The sequence below is a fragment of the Filicampus tigris genome, chromosome 17 (assembly GCF_054856515.1).
Source record: "Filicampus tigris isolate MCC_2025a chromosome 17, RoL_Ftig_1.0, whole genome shotgun sequence".
NCBI classification, from domain to species: Eukaryota; Metazoa; Chordata; class Actinopteri; order Syngnathiformes; family Syngnathidae; genus Filicampus; species Filicampus tigris.
In genome coordinates this window covers 17145782-17160430 of record NC_141233.1, presented here as the reverse complement: position 1 = coordinate 17160430, position 14649 = coordinate 17145782, and the positions used below count along the sequence as shown (strand labels likewise).

At 47.1% G+C, this 14649-nt stretch overlaps 1 protein-coding gene across 1 annotated transcript in view; it reads left to right on the top strand.

Moving 5' to 3' along the window:
* Nucleotides 1–14649, top strand: part of tmem132e (transmembrane protein 132E) — a 48669-nt gene that overhangs the window by 3431 nt on the left and 30589 nt on the right. The gene's annotated exons all lie outside the window — the stretch shown is intronic.

Genomic DNA, 14649 nt, shown 5'->3' with positions numbered 1-14649 from the left:
CATCATAAGAATATCAATATTGTCAGATGCTATTCCAAAAATATTGTCAAAGAGATGCATTGCAGGCCAAAAAGTTTTACTTTTGCGATGTGTCAATATTCCATCGAGACATTATGCAAGTTGCCTCCTCGCTAACGGCGGCAAGCACAATTCCAAAAAGTTCCACAAATGGCGGCGTTGCTTGAGTGCGGCGGAAGCGCTCGCACACTCGCCGCCGCCGCCGCCGCCGCCGTCTTAAGGCGACATGATGAAACAGCCTGCTAACGCTTTATTTGTAATCTTAGCATAATCTCTGGCGTACACTTGTTAAAAGTTGCAGATTTGCTGAATAATTATTAAGCCTGGCTGACTCATTAAGCCTCGGTACGGGGAAAAGACAAAACACACACACGCACACACACACACACACACACACAGTATTGTTTCTCCCCGCAGACACTCTGGGCATTAATGGTGATTTATGCAAACAATAAAAAAACTAAAGAGGGAAACTTAAGGCCCAAATTAATGAAAATCAACAGCAGCCTTGTTTTTTTTTTTTGTTTTTGTTTTTTTTGTTTTTTTTGGGACCTAATGTGCCTTTGTAAACAAAGCATTGATTGCCATTTGGCGGCGTTGCGGCCGCGATAACGTGGTGACTAACGCTCGTATGGAGGCAATTTGCAAATGTGATTTTTTTTTGGGGGGGGGGGGGCGCGGAAAGCCACCGATAAGCGCTGAGCAGCACGTTGGATGCAGAAGTGCACTTTGGATTTGATTAGACCGACCAACCTTGTGGCTCCGTTTTGGCAAAATGGGGGTTGTTCCAACTCTTAGCGCCAAAAGCGCTACTTTTACTGAAATTAAACTACAACACTCAGTTGAATGTGTCCGCTTGGCAACAAGAAGGTGCCAAAGCACTGCTTTAGTCGAAATAAAAGTTACAGCACTCACTTCACCGTGCCTTCTTGTGCCAAAGCGCTACTTTTGTCCAAGTAAAACAACAACACTCCCTTGAAGGTGGTTCCTTGGCTTATGGCAAAAGCGCAACCTCCCCATGTAGTCGGTTGCGAGTCGCACTTGAGCCTTTTTGTCCGTTTGGGCGGGGCTGCCAATGAGAGCCGATCAAAGGGGGACGCTTGAAAGGCGAGCGGACGCGAGGAAGGGCCGAAGAGCCGAAGAGCCAAGCCGCGGCCCCGCAGTGACGCTTCATCTGCAGTTTGAATTTGTGGCCATGAAAGATGCAAGGCGGCAAATGTTCAAAGATGGCAGCTTTGAAAGTGAGGCGGGAGCGACGGCCGCTCGTTAACGCAGCCGACTCGCTAGCGTGCGCTCCTGCTGTCCGCGCTGCCGCGTTCTCTCTTTTTGGAACATTTGACGATACAAAATGACAGAAATGACACCAGCAGGTACTAGAAGGTCGTGCCAGGCGTTGTCCGATTTTATTTGATGTCAGTCTGCCACAGTATCGTGCAAACTACGGTTAAGGAAGTCTTAAAGGCCTTTTTTTTTTTCTTTTTTTTTTAAATGCTTTAAAGGGGACGTCAACGCAAGCTTTTTTTCCTTTTTTTTCAACAATATGTTCGATGCAAGCCCACTAGTTGAAACAGGGCATTCGGATAAATATTGCGTTTGTGGAATAAGTTTTGACACGGCAACTGCTCACGACGACCAATCGCGGCTCAGATTCAGAAAACTGGTCAGCTGTGATTGGTCGTTACCTGAGCGGTTGCGATGTCATTTTCAGTCGACGGAAGACAAAATGGCCGCCCCCAGAGATGGCTCAAAACGGGTGGATTAACTCATATTCCACAAATGCAATATTAATCAGATTGCCGCGTTTCAACGAGTGGGCCTGCTGCGAACATGAAAAAATAATCTTCAATGAAAAATATGTTTGGCTCGACTTCCGCTTTAGGTATTGGTGGCTGGTATCGATACCGCTAGCTGGTGTCGGCCCATCCCAAGAGAAACCAGAAAACAAAAGACAGAAGACTCTCACTCACAGTTCCTCCCCCTGACCCTGAACATTTGTGTGTTTTTTTATTGAATTTTTTTTTGAATGAATAATTTTCCGACGAGTAAATTTCCACCCCCCCCCCCCGGCATATGTGGAATGGAGATGAGGCCTGGCGGGGGGCGAGATGCGCCGCACAAAGTGACTCCGGGTCGTCCGCAATCTGTCACGTCGTCGCAAACATATTTTCGTGGTCGCGTGAGCCGGCGCCGCCGCCGAGTGGCAGAACTCGAGCAGATTCTGTCAGCGCCATCTGGGAGCAGGCTTGATAGGGCTGCTTTGTTTTATTTTTTGGGGATGGCTCAGCGGCTGTTTTTAGCACTGGTGAAATCACAAATGTTGCCATCTCTGCCTTGATTGACGTGTTCGGCCTGTGTGAAACGTGCGTTTGAAGCACTTTTGAAACGTTCTCCCTCCCGTGGCGTCTGTTTTCCGCCGCTGTCCTGTCGTCGTCCCGCCAAAACGCCCGCAGCTCGTCCGACCGTCAAAGTCGCGCCCGAGCCTCGGGCCGGCTCGTCGGGAGACGCGGAGCGCGGCGTCCGGTGGATTTTTATCGGCGCTCATCTCCAATAAAACCGGACGAGGTCGGGAGAGCCCTTGAAGAGCTTAGCATGCTCACCGCTAAGTGCGCTGCCGCGGGCGATCGATAAATCGTGTCGTGGAGGCGAAACAGAATGCAAAAAAAAAAAAAAAAAAACAGGTCATCTAATCTTTGGGTTTGCTCACACCAGGCAGTTGGTACATAAAAGGCGCCAATTGGTCTGTGTGGAAGTGATTCCTTGTGTCTTCAATTTTGAGCATGAAGTAGACATTTTCCTGTCATGTTATTATCTGTGTTCAAATAAAGTACGACCATTCCTATCGTAGGATGGTGCGGCTCCTGTAAAGTCAGCGTCAGTCCATTCGTTGACGACGGTTGACAAACGTGCGGAATCGATTGAACTTGCCCGCGCCCACAAAGGCACGGCTGCAATGGGTCGCTCGCGTTGCTCGCGCGTCAAAGTGCCGCAGAAATCAATGTGAACATAAGAAGGAATTAGTGACTAACAAGTTTGTTGTTATTCAAGTGTGGCAGACTAATGACTTGATCACACTTCGCACAACACCCTTTTGCACCTGCGCTAATTGCTTTCCGCCTACCAGCAACTCGCCAGCCAAAAATATTGCCTTTCGTCACGGCAAAGTATAACGCAAAATGTGTTTTTTGGAAGTGGGCTGCGTTTGCTCGCGTGGTGGATTCCCGCCGCTAAATACGCCTTTTGTGTTTTTGCGCTTGAAATGACTTTGATTAATAGCACGCAGCAAGCCAGCGGAGCTCAATCAATGTCTCGCTTGCACGCTTGGCCGCGCAGATTGACGGCTCGCCGCTTTTTCTTTCCTTCGTTCCTCGACTCCTTTGTCGATTTTATTTGAAGGAAAGACAAAATGGAGGCGGCGGGCGGGCGGGGCGAGTTTGTCATTTGACCGCGACAGTTTATCTCGCTCATTTCACTTTTCACATTTCATTTCGCGGCCGCGCAGAGTTGCTGCTCTTGCTTCGGACCTTTTGGGTGGTCCGTTCGGTCACGGGCCAGCAAGCCGGAAGTCGGCGCGGCAAATAAAGCGCACGCGACAAGTGTCAGTTGACCAGGCCAAACAAATGAACGGCGTCGAAACATAAACAGGCATGCGCACAAGATTGTGGAGCCAGCGCGTGGCAAAGGTGGCTGCTAAAAAGGGACTAAAATGCAGAAAGGCTTGAAAAGAGAAGAAAAGCAGTCGTATCAGGCGGCAAAAATATTTCATTGGGCACAAGTCAAGATTTCATCCGGATTTTGATCAGTGTGATTGGCTCCAGTCATTGACGTTTGTTGGCCATAAACATGGAATTTATTGATTTAGAATCCTCCATTTCTGGGCACGGTGTCCGATTTCCACGTGTGTAATCGGGCGTGGTCAGCCACGATTATGACTTGCTTTGGGCGTAATCAGGGACTCCTTTGGGTGGAAAACAAGAAAAATGACGGCTTTCGTGGTCCTGATCATCGACGGCCTCGGGCATAATCGATCACCGATTTCCTTTGGCATCGTCATCTGCATGCCATCGCCCGCGAGTGACCTCCTGGCCCCCCGAGAGCTTCCCCGCGCCGTCCCCGTTAGATCATTTCCCGTCGTCAAGTCGCGTGCTTATCTTGGACACCTTCGGGTGTTGAACGGACACGATTTTCCGCTTCCTCCTTGCTACTGTCCCACTTTTTCTTTTTTTTTTCACTGCCCCCTGCAGAGAGACATATGTTGCGATGGACGTGGTGTGAAAGATTGCTGCCGCCCAGTGGGCTCCGGCTTCAAAGCAGGCGGCGGCAGCAGTAGTGGAGGAGTTGGAGAGGTTTCATCTTTTTTTTTTTTTTTTTTTCCCCACCCCCGACTTTTTGCCATTTTTTTTTAATGATGTCCTCTCCGCCTTTGCCGAGCCTTTTCTTTCTTTCTTTTTCTGTCTTTGTTTCTTTCTTTCTTTCGTTCTTTCTTCTTGGAAGCCGTTGCTCCAAATCCAGTACGCAAGGATCAAGAGGCACGCTGTTTACTGGCCCCTGAGAACAGAATTGCGTCGGGTGGAATGAATTCCCAAGACAGGGGAAAATAATTGGAGGTTACTCGATAAGTTTGGCACTAGCAAGGCCTCCGTTCAGCCAACGTTGGCGTCAGTTGCTGTTGGACTGTCCAAGAAGGAGCGCGTTTTATGTGACCTATCGAAGACGACTCGTGTTACTATTGATGTATGAAAAGGCCGAAAGTCAACCCGGCAATTTTCTGGCTCCGGAGGTAACATCCTAGCTGAAACGGATGCAGGATTGCGCCTCTGATTGAAGAAAGATTCTATGTGAACGTTGATCTTTTCTGTCATTTTGAAATTTTGGAGGACTTTCATTCACTGGAGAAAACGTTCGCTTTTTAAGACATGCTGACGACCCCGGGTGCCCCCTGAACTTTTTCTTAGAATTTGATAACAAAGATGTATACTGTCAAAAATGCAATAATAATTTTTAAAAAATCAACATTATGCAAATGTGAAAAATTGTTCAATAAACGTATGCTCAAAAACGTTTCAACAAAGTTGAGAGTTAATTATTTTTTGCCAATATTTTCTCTCATACGGAAAATGAATATCGGCTCCAATTATCGGTTATCGGCCTTCTTGATTTCTAATAATCGGTATGGCTGTCAGCCCTGAAAAAAACCCCATATTGGTCTTTCTCTGGTAGTAACAGAGGTTGTTAAGATGGCGCCTGTAGCCTCTTGACGCTACTTCTGAAAGTTGGCACTTTTTGTCTTTTCCCTCATTTTGCTCATTTTCTGTATAAATAGAACAACATGAAACGGGTGGTGGGACAACGTTGACCCTGCAATTTTGCACATTTGGAGGTACCATCCACGCCGGGACGATATCCGTTGCCCCTCAAGTCATCATTTGTCCGTCTTTTCACCCACCGCACGGGCAAAGTCAAGCCAGCAGTGGTAGCATCAAAGCCGGAATGATAGCGGTCTCTCTCAAAGCCGCACTCGCAGAGGGACCGCGAAGCCCTGCTGCACTAGGCTATCCTTGGACCCCGCCCCCACCCCCACTCGCACCGCCGCCCCAGCTGCTTTCACATGTTGTCACCATTACGAGCGGCAGCCGTTGTATAACCTCTCCGCCACCCACACGGTGCAACTTGGCTCCTCGGAGCACCCGTGTGGGAAAAAAAAGAAGAAAAAAAAAACATCCCCCTTCTTTCATCTTTGCTTCTTCTTTGTGCATCTCGGGGGAGAAGTGGGCTCCGGAGTGGAGGTATTTGCCTGCCGCCGCCGGTGGAAGGCAAGCTTTTTATGCCACGCCGATTGAAATGAGAATAATTGCAGCCAACCAACGCAAGCCTCCCAGCCCGAGCGTTTGTCACGGACATTTTGTCGACGCCCTCCAAGGTGTCAATTTCAGCATTTGACGTTTGCGTTTACCTTTGATATTTTTGACATAATCACCCTAGCATTGGGTGGCAGATAAGACGTGTCTTTGCCTTGTCCTCAAGGGGACGCATGTCTTTAGGCCCAGGGGTCTTCAATCCTTTTGTCCTGCCGTCCTGCCTGTTGTCCATCACGCCCGAGTCAAATGATCAGCAAGGTCTGCAGAAGCTGGACGATGATCCTGATCATTTGAATCAGGTGTGTTGCAGCAGGGGAAGACTCACTGAGCATAAGTTTGGTTTTCATTGGGAATAATCAGTCGATGTTCGTGGTAGAATTATTCTGTTTTTAATGCATTGACGTGCATTTTTAGGGGGCCTAGTCATCGATTTGTTCAGGCATGGATTCGATCGATTAAGCGTCAACTGCGATGGCGGCAGTTGACTTGTTTTGTTTCTCAAAGTGCTGGTCCGGACCAACCTTGCCGTGAAAATTGTTGTCCATTTGCGGGGTGTTGGCTTTACGGGTGGCGCCAGTTGGGAAGCGCTCTGAGTGGCACCCCGCCACGCCCACCCCACCCCCCAAAAAAACAATCGCGCCCCCCCCCCCCCGCCCCACCTCAGCTCCAAACGGACGCGTCATTGAACATGCGCAAAAGCTGCCTGCGCCTTGGAAAGCTGCGAGCCTAATTCTATTTGCATCCAGCCGTTAATCCGCCGCCATCCAGATTGCCCGATCAAAGTGTGTCATGGGCATTATGGAGACGAGGACAAAAATGATCCGTATGCAAAACAGCTGTTCGGGAGGAGCGGGCCTTGTGGCGGGGGGGATTTGAAAACTCCGTGGCTGGCATCGAACCCACGACCTCTGAACTGTGAGGCGGACGTGCTAACCAGTCGACCGCCGTGGCGACCTGTTGTTTATTTATTTGAATGTATATTCATCACTGCCGTATATTTGTATGCATTTTAATTTGAAGTAGCAGTCATACATGTACTTCAAAAAGCATTCAACTACTTATGTATTTTGTGTTTTTTAAATGTACTTTATTACTCATCTATTTTAAGTTGTCCGTAACTCCACGTTTCTCGACACATCCATCCGCCAATCCTTACTCACATTCGCTTATTGAATTCAAATGAAAATATTTTTTTTTGTGTGTGTTTTTTTTTTTAAATCCCTCCAGGCCACATTGGGATTTAGCAATTCTTGTGTTACCAAGCAACAAGCGCAAGCCTAGCAAGCTGTCTGCCTGCATTTCTTGAGAATATTAGCACCGGGTTTGCTAAAGGAAACTGCTACATGTCCGCGTGCGGCGAGTAATTATTGTCTCTCGCTCAAAGTGCAAATTGAATTTGTAGCGAGAGGATTTTGGAAGCACGCTAATAGGGCTGGGTTTCAAAAAAAAAACTCGATCAATCGATTTTGAATTGATTTTCCTTCAACTCAGCCATCCCAAAAATGGGATTCACCGCATTGAATTCCCGATTTAGCAAAATGTGCCTTGTATGTCTTCTACCTGTGTCATTTTGAGCGAGCAAGTGTAGTTTTCTAACTGGTCTGCCGGTGAGTAACGATTCCTCAGCGGGTGATGTACACTCAACATGAAATGACCCAAATGGGTGCAAAAGTACAAATTCAAGAGAGAAAATAGTGGAGTGGCTTGTAGCTCAATTGTATAGGAATGGTCGTTTTTCATCCGTAGCGTTGATGGTTGGTTTGGGATGTGTAGCAGAAATGCAGCGATACATTGCCGCATACAAAAGAAAAAAAAAATGCCCTCAACAAATCAAGCAGTCTCATTAATTCCTAAACTGGTGCAGCAGGTCTGAAACGTGCATATTCAGTGTGTTGACATCTGTGCCGTCCGCTCTAAAAACAGCCTTAACCTTTTAGCGCAAGAAACCACAGCGATGCATCATCGCCGTTCACCTTTGCATGCGCTGGCTGGCTTCTCCCGAGCGAGCCCCGCCATGCGTGAAAACGCCGGCGGCGGGGACCGTAGGAAACACCTTAAGTGGCCAGGTGACCGTCCAATGAGTCACATTTGTGGCATGTGCGGGGGCAAGGGCGGCACGTTTGGCGGAGCCGGACGCAGACTGAAAACCTGACGTGAGAGCTGAATGTCGCGGCCAAAACTGCCCGACGTGCGCCAACTTTGACGTCGGGCGGCGGGATGTTCTTCCGGCTCGTCGCTTCCGTGCCCGCGCGACGTGCGGGCTGCCGCTGTCGGCGCTAATATGCGCACGCTTTGCGCACACATACGCTAGCTGGCACAAGTGAGTCCAGCCCCCGCCTCTCTGGAAATATTTGATTCTATCTCTCCATGGGACAACACTGAAGAAAGGACACAAAGTAGGCAGCGCACAACTTGTACAACGCTGTCAGTTTTCTGTCCCCACAAATGAACTCCACTCGTTGGCAACAAAAGTGAGTACACCCCTAAGTGAAAATGTCCAGAATGGGCCCCAGTAGCCATTTTCCCTTCCCGGTGCCACGCGAGTCATTCATGTCGTCAAATGTGCGCTCAGTTGTTATCAGTGCCGCAACCCCTTAAACACGTCTGACGTAATTCACTTAGCCGGCAAAGTGACGTGGCGGACGAACGGACGGACGGACGGACGGACGGACGGACGGGATAACCTCTCCGTCGCACTTGAAATGGAACCGCGCTCCATTGCGCTTGATTGCCGTCGCCAGCTGCGAGTAAACACGAGCCAAACATGTCCTTGAGTGTTGTCTGTAGCGGCTAACGTCTAAGTGTCACTAGTTGACTCGCAATTTGAATCGAGCTAATTAGTCACTTCCATAGTTTGTCACTCTTTGAAATAAACGATATCAACATGGAACGGGGGAGCCAAGTCGGCCTAGCGATGATCTGCGTTGGGAGGTAGTAGCAGAGATGTAATAGACCTTTACTTTTCCAAACTTTCCCATGCTACTTTTTTGTCGAAACACCAAAGGACACAAAACGGAGGGGACAAAGTCAGCCTTGACCTTTTCCGGCATTTTTCCGACTTCTTGCCACGCCTTCCTGTTGTGTTTAAACGGCATCGGCGCAGTTGCAAAGTCGATCCTGCTTTTTTTTTTCCCGGCTCCTGCGTTCGTATCAGAAATGGGACGGCGCCCGTAGTTTGTTTCAGCCAAAGTTTCGCTGCCCGGTGCCCCGATCGGTCCTCCGTTCTGTGTGAAAAGCAACGACACATTTTTCCAGCTTCTGAGACGTGAACAGCAGCCGTAAGAGGCAACATTTTCCCAGCTTCTTCTCAAGCCTGCATTTTTTTTCCGGATCCGGTCGTAGTGTCAGAGTTATAATGGAATTTACACTGCCTGTCAAATTTTGCCTTTTCCTGTAATCTTCAACAAGGAATCAGACTAAGCAGTCAAGCCTGCAATTTTCCGTAGCGGGCCTGTGTATTTGTTGTTTTTATTTTTTTTTATAGATGATGCCTTTGCCATTTGTTGCTGTGTACGGCAACCATTTGCTAACATCGGGTGAGCTTATTTTTCATAATCGGACTCTGCAACGCCCATCATCTTGGCGTGGGTAGTAAACAAGCGAGCTGTAGCTTTGTACGCATACGAATGAGACGTCGAAAAAAGAGGTGGCACGCGTTTGTGCAAAGGAGCCGACCAACATGTGAATGTTGCTTGTTTTCCAAAGCAAAGTAGCCCGGTCCATGCGCTTGCTTCACTGCCCCCCAGAGGAAAGGCAAGCGGCGATACGCGCTTTCCACACGCTTTCCACTTTGAATCCATCCGTTATATATGTTTCATTTATTCATGTGCGTGTTTGCGCAACACGTGTATCCATTAGACTTCACACGCAATATCTGTGTCATGCTGTGTTTTCAGATGTGCAGGACAAACGCATGAATTGGGGTTACGGATAAGGTTGGCGAGCGGCAAACATTGAGTTCCCTGCCGCCGAGCTAGCGGCTGGACGCTAAAGTAGCAATCTACAGCTTCACTCCGTGAAAGGCCTGTGAATCAGAGCGACTCAAATGTGTGACCCTGCTGAAATTCGTTTTCTTAACAAAATTGTCCTAACTTCAAACTGAACCAGTTCCCTGCGCGCTTTTATAAACCACCAGTTAGCAGCTAGACGCTAAACTAGCAGTGGGCATTTTCACTCAGTGAAACTCCCAATAAGCCGATTGACTCAAATACCGGGCACCTGCCACGGAGCATCTTTGGGGGCATTTTCTCAACAAAATTGTCGTAACTCCAAACGTAAGGAGTTGGCTGCGCGCTATTAACGCCGCTTAGCTCGCGGCCCAACCCTGACGTAGCAGTCTACATCCTCAATGTGCGCTCCGTCTAGTCAAGCAGATGGACTCGCACAAGTTGATCGTCGCCCAACCCCCCCCCCCCCCCCAAAAGAAATTCCAGGCAGGCATGTCTTGTGGCCCAAAAAACATTTGTTTAACTCCACTTCTGCTGCGTTTAAGGACCTTGTGTAAAAGTGCAAACCATCGGGCGCTGTGATTCCAGCCGTTTGTTCCAAATCCAACGCAGAAATGCAATCATTCCCAACCCGGCATTTCTGTGACAGGCGACAAGTCGACGCAGTAAAATAGTCATTAGCAGACGAGTGCCATCTGCCCCGATGCCGCAAACGCTCCGAGTACATCAAGAACCTTTTGGCAGGCTTTGTGCGTGCCGTACATCTGTTGTTCCATTTTCAAGTCTTTTATGAACATGGCCTCACATTTCATGGGGGAGCGTAGCGAGCATTAATGTTGCACAAGCCAGTTGGTGCGGCCTATAAACAAACAAATCATGTCGCCATCTTTCGTTGGCGCGGTGGCCATCTCGGTTTTGCTTTTTTTTCCCACTGGGAAAAGCCATTTGGATTGTTTCAAATGGTTTTAAATACTAGTGGCCGGTTTTATGGTTTTTAAATATGTTTTTTTTCAGGGCGGGGGGGTCGTCTGTGTCCGAATGAAAAAGGAAACGACAAGAAACAAGGATTCAATTGCTTCGATGTCGTCACTGAAATTACATTTGCAGGCCCAGAAGATGCAAATGTATGTTTGTTTGCTGCTCAGTCACAGCTGTGGCTAAGAGTCCTCCTCTTACAGGGCCGTATCCTCACGCGGGCGCAAGTCGGAAAAGGCAACCGGGAGAATATGGGCCATAGTGAACAAATCCAGCCCAACTGAACCGACTGAGCTAGCCTTTAAGCGCTAACGTAGCTTAGTCTGCGTGGTCTCCGTTTTCCCTCGGATGGATTCAGATCAAAGTTGTTTGTTGACGGTGTTGTAAACACCTTCCGCTTTCTTCCACGGCTTTTCGCGGTGGCCCGCACATTCTGTGTGCAGGCGGGCGAATCTGACATTTCATTGATTTTTTTGTTGTTGTTTTTTTCCCCCAAAAGTGCTCCAGCCGATGTGTATTTGCTTGAAATTAATCCGTCGTGGTTGTTTTTGCTAAAGGGCAGCACGATGTAAAAGTCAGAGACGACGAAGGAGTCGTAACAACAGCTGGAATAATCATTCCCCCCCACCTCCACCCCCACCTAAAAAAAAAAAAAGAAAAAATGCTACTTTTTAAGGTTAAAATAAGGCGAAAACCTTCCCTGTTCTCTTGGATGTGGAGCCAGGTGTGTCATCGACCTAACAATGGAATTGGAGGGGACCTCAAACAGAGCCTGAGGAGCACCAAAAATCCTTTTGCGTTGCTGGAATTTGGGGGGGGGGTGAAAAGGTGGACGTAGTGCCTGATTTCATCTATACAACAATATTTTCCCAAAGTAAATCACATCTTTGAAATGAACCACTGCTCATGTACCCCGCTTTACTACAAGTACATATTAGCGTGTATCTCACTAGCGCCCGCCGCACCGCCCAGCCCCCCCCCCCCCCCCCCCAAAAAAAGTGACTAGTGACAAATCCTGCTACTTTTTGGGGAGATGATGTTTGCGGCTAGAATATCACCTTTTGTCTCATGGCTCTTGGAGCAATAAGCATTTAGGTCATTTGATAATCACCATTCCCGATAAAAACTTTTTGAACAGTCCCTTTTGGAGATAACGGCTCACAGTCTGGCGCAATTTGCATGTTGATGCCCACAAGCTGCTTGTGTACTGCTTTTAGTTGTTGTTGTTGTTGATGATGATGTCCCTAATTGACTCAAGAGTAACGGCTGGCTGCCAAGCTCCGGGAGAGAGATTCATTTGTTACGGTTCGTGGTAGCGAGCGCCATCCTTCCTACGCTCGCCTTTGCGCGGAATTTCCGTTTGAGCTAAGTGATCATTTTGTTGGCGCAAAGGAAGCCTTTTTCTTCTTCTTCTTCTTCTTCAAACATTGCCCCAATAACATTTAAATACAACCGCGCCACTTTGCACAGTTCTCTTCCCGCGTCTTTTATGGTAAGCGGAGTTGGCGGCTCATAAAAGGACGCGGGCGCCGAATATAGACGGGGAACTTTCCGTCGGGGTTCTCCGCACGTGGTCACTGGCTGGTTTGTTTTGTGTCATTTCCTCTCAATTAGATACTTTCTGCTAAATAGGCTGCAGCAATGTCACGGAAGAAGATATATTTGCGTTTTAAAGGTCTTTCTTTTGAAGGCAGAGTTTGACTTGGATCTTGTGAGTTGGAGCCGTGAGTGGAGTAGACTTCCAAGTTGGCTTCTTGCGCTAGCCGCCGACTGGTTATTGACTTTTCAAATGGAGGTGAGGAATGACAGTTAACAAGTCAACAATCCGTTATTGGCCCTTTTGAAATCGACAAATATCAGCCGCTTTGGGTTGTTGTTTTTGTGTCGATTTTGCCCAATTTTTTTTCCCAGCTAAAATATTCTGAAACAGTCAAATCTTCTCACTTTAATTCATATCCTTACTGTTGAAGCGTTAGATGTTTTTTAAATTAATCAGACAATTATTCGGTTCTCTGAATTTTATTCTGCCAGATATTGGCCTCCTTGTTAGCTTCTCACGCTAGCCACAGTGGGAGCCCCTGGCCGCCACGTTTGTCAAATGTGCCACGTATTTATTTATTTTTTGAAATGTTTTACTTCACATCCTTAAAAGGCCAAATAGGTAGGTCTGTCTGATTGTTCTGAACTCCTGTTTCCGCGCATTTCGAGCATTTGTGTGCGGTTGGGACTAACGAAAAAGTGAAAAAAGGGGTTTCAAGTATTTGAGCTCAAGTTCAAGGCCCTCGGCTGTGTGATCATTAAATTTGCGTGGCGGGGAGCTGTGGGCATTTCCTTTGTTATTTGTCATATTCACTTTTAATGTGTGTGCGTGCATGCGTGTGTGTGTGTGTGTGTGTGCAGCATGCCTTTTCTTACACTCGGTGTTGTGAGCGTCCCCAGAGAGAGCTAGTTTTACTCGGAGCGCTCCAATCTGAAAGAGAAGGTCCTCTGGGAAAAGAGTGCGCGTCAAGCAGCGGAGTACATCAGGAATCAATGCCCCACCCACCCGTCTTTGAATTTCATCCGCAGTTCTTTGATCTCTCTCGTGGCAGTCAAGCTCGGCTAAGGAGTTTGTGAGTCAGCAGGATTACACACAATAGTAGCCAAAACAGATCTGGTGCACACTTTTTGACATTGCAGTTTTATACTCAGCATTCGACACTTTGTTGCAGCACGCTTTGGTTTGGTTTTTTCCACTGCCTTCGGTCTGCTCTGGATAAAACTAGTTTGGATTGTAAAAATGTGTTCTTAGCATTATTTGTCTATTTAAAAAAAATGAAAAAAGTATTTGAATGAAAATATTACTTTTCCTTTTAAAAATAAATTGGAGTACAAAATAATTATTTGTGGTTAAAGCAATTGGAGTCATTTCCTGATTTTAAATTTCAATTAAAAAAAGATTAAATAAAATGAAAATAAATTAAAAAATATTGAAAATCTAGTAAAAAATTGTAGAAAAATAAAAAATGTACTTTTCTAAATTCATCAATAATGAAATTTATGAAGGTAATTGTTTTTTGATTTGGAATTCAATCCCAATTTTAGTAGAATACTTTATTCATGTACATTTAAATAGAAAATATATTTGACAAAAAAGGGATACGTTATATTTGTAATGTGATTACATTTTTTATATAAGTACATCGTTTTGGTCGCGCTTACCGGTACAACAATAAAGATTTGAATTACAGGCAGAACATTTGACTGCCTTACAATATTTTGTCCTTTGGTATTTAACAGAGAAAAAGTTTTTTTCCTATCTTTCTTTTTACCCTTCATGCTATCCGATTGTGCACCTTTGAGTGTATTCCATCATGTGTAGTCCACTCCCATGTGTGCGTAACGACTGCTGTCAGGCCACGCTTGGGCGAGCGCTCCAATTGTAACGTCAACGTAGCTGTGAAGCGTGAGTCGTGAGCGCGCCGTATTGAAAGCCAACCGCTGCCCGCTCAGCCCTGCACGGATTATTATTGTTATTACAACGCAACTCCGAGTCAAGCTTGCACTGAGGCTGTTTTTTTTTTTTTTTGTTGTTGTTGTTGTTGTTGTTAATCCTTATTCCCCACCCCCTGTCTTCCTTCCCCCTTTCTGGACGTCTGAGCCCGACTGGCCTCATCAAATAAATTGGACGCCGGCGACTTCTCTGACTGTGGCTCGCCCCAAGAGCCTTACCACTCGGAACAATAATTGCCGCCCGAGAGCGAGCTTCCCTCACGGAACGCACGACTCGGGCGGGCTGGCGGCGGTGTTATGTTGCTAATCGTCGTATAAAACAATTAAAATCTCCGTGATGCAACGGGATGACCGCGCTGAAG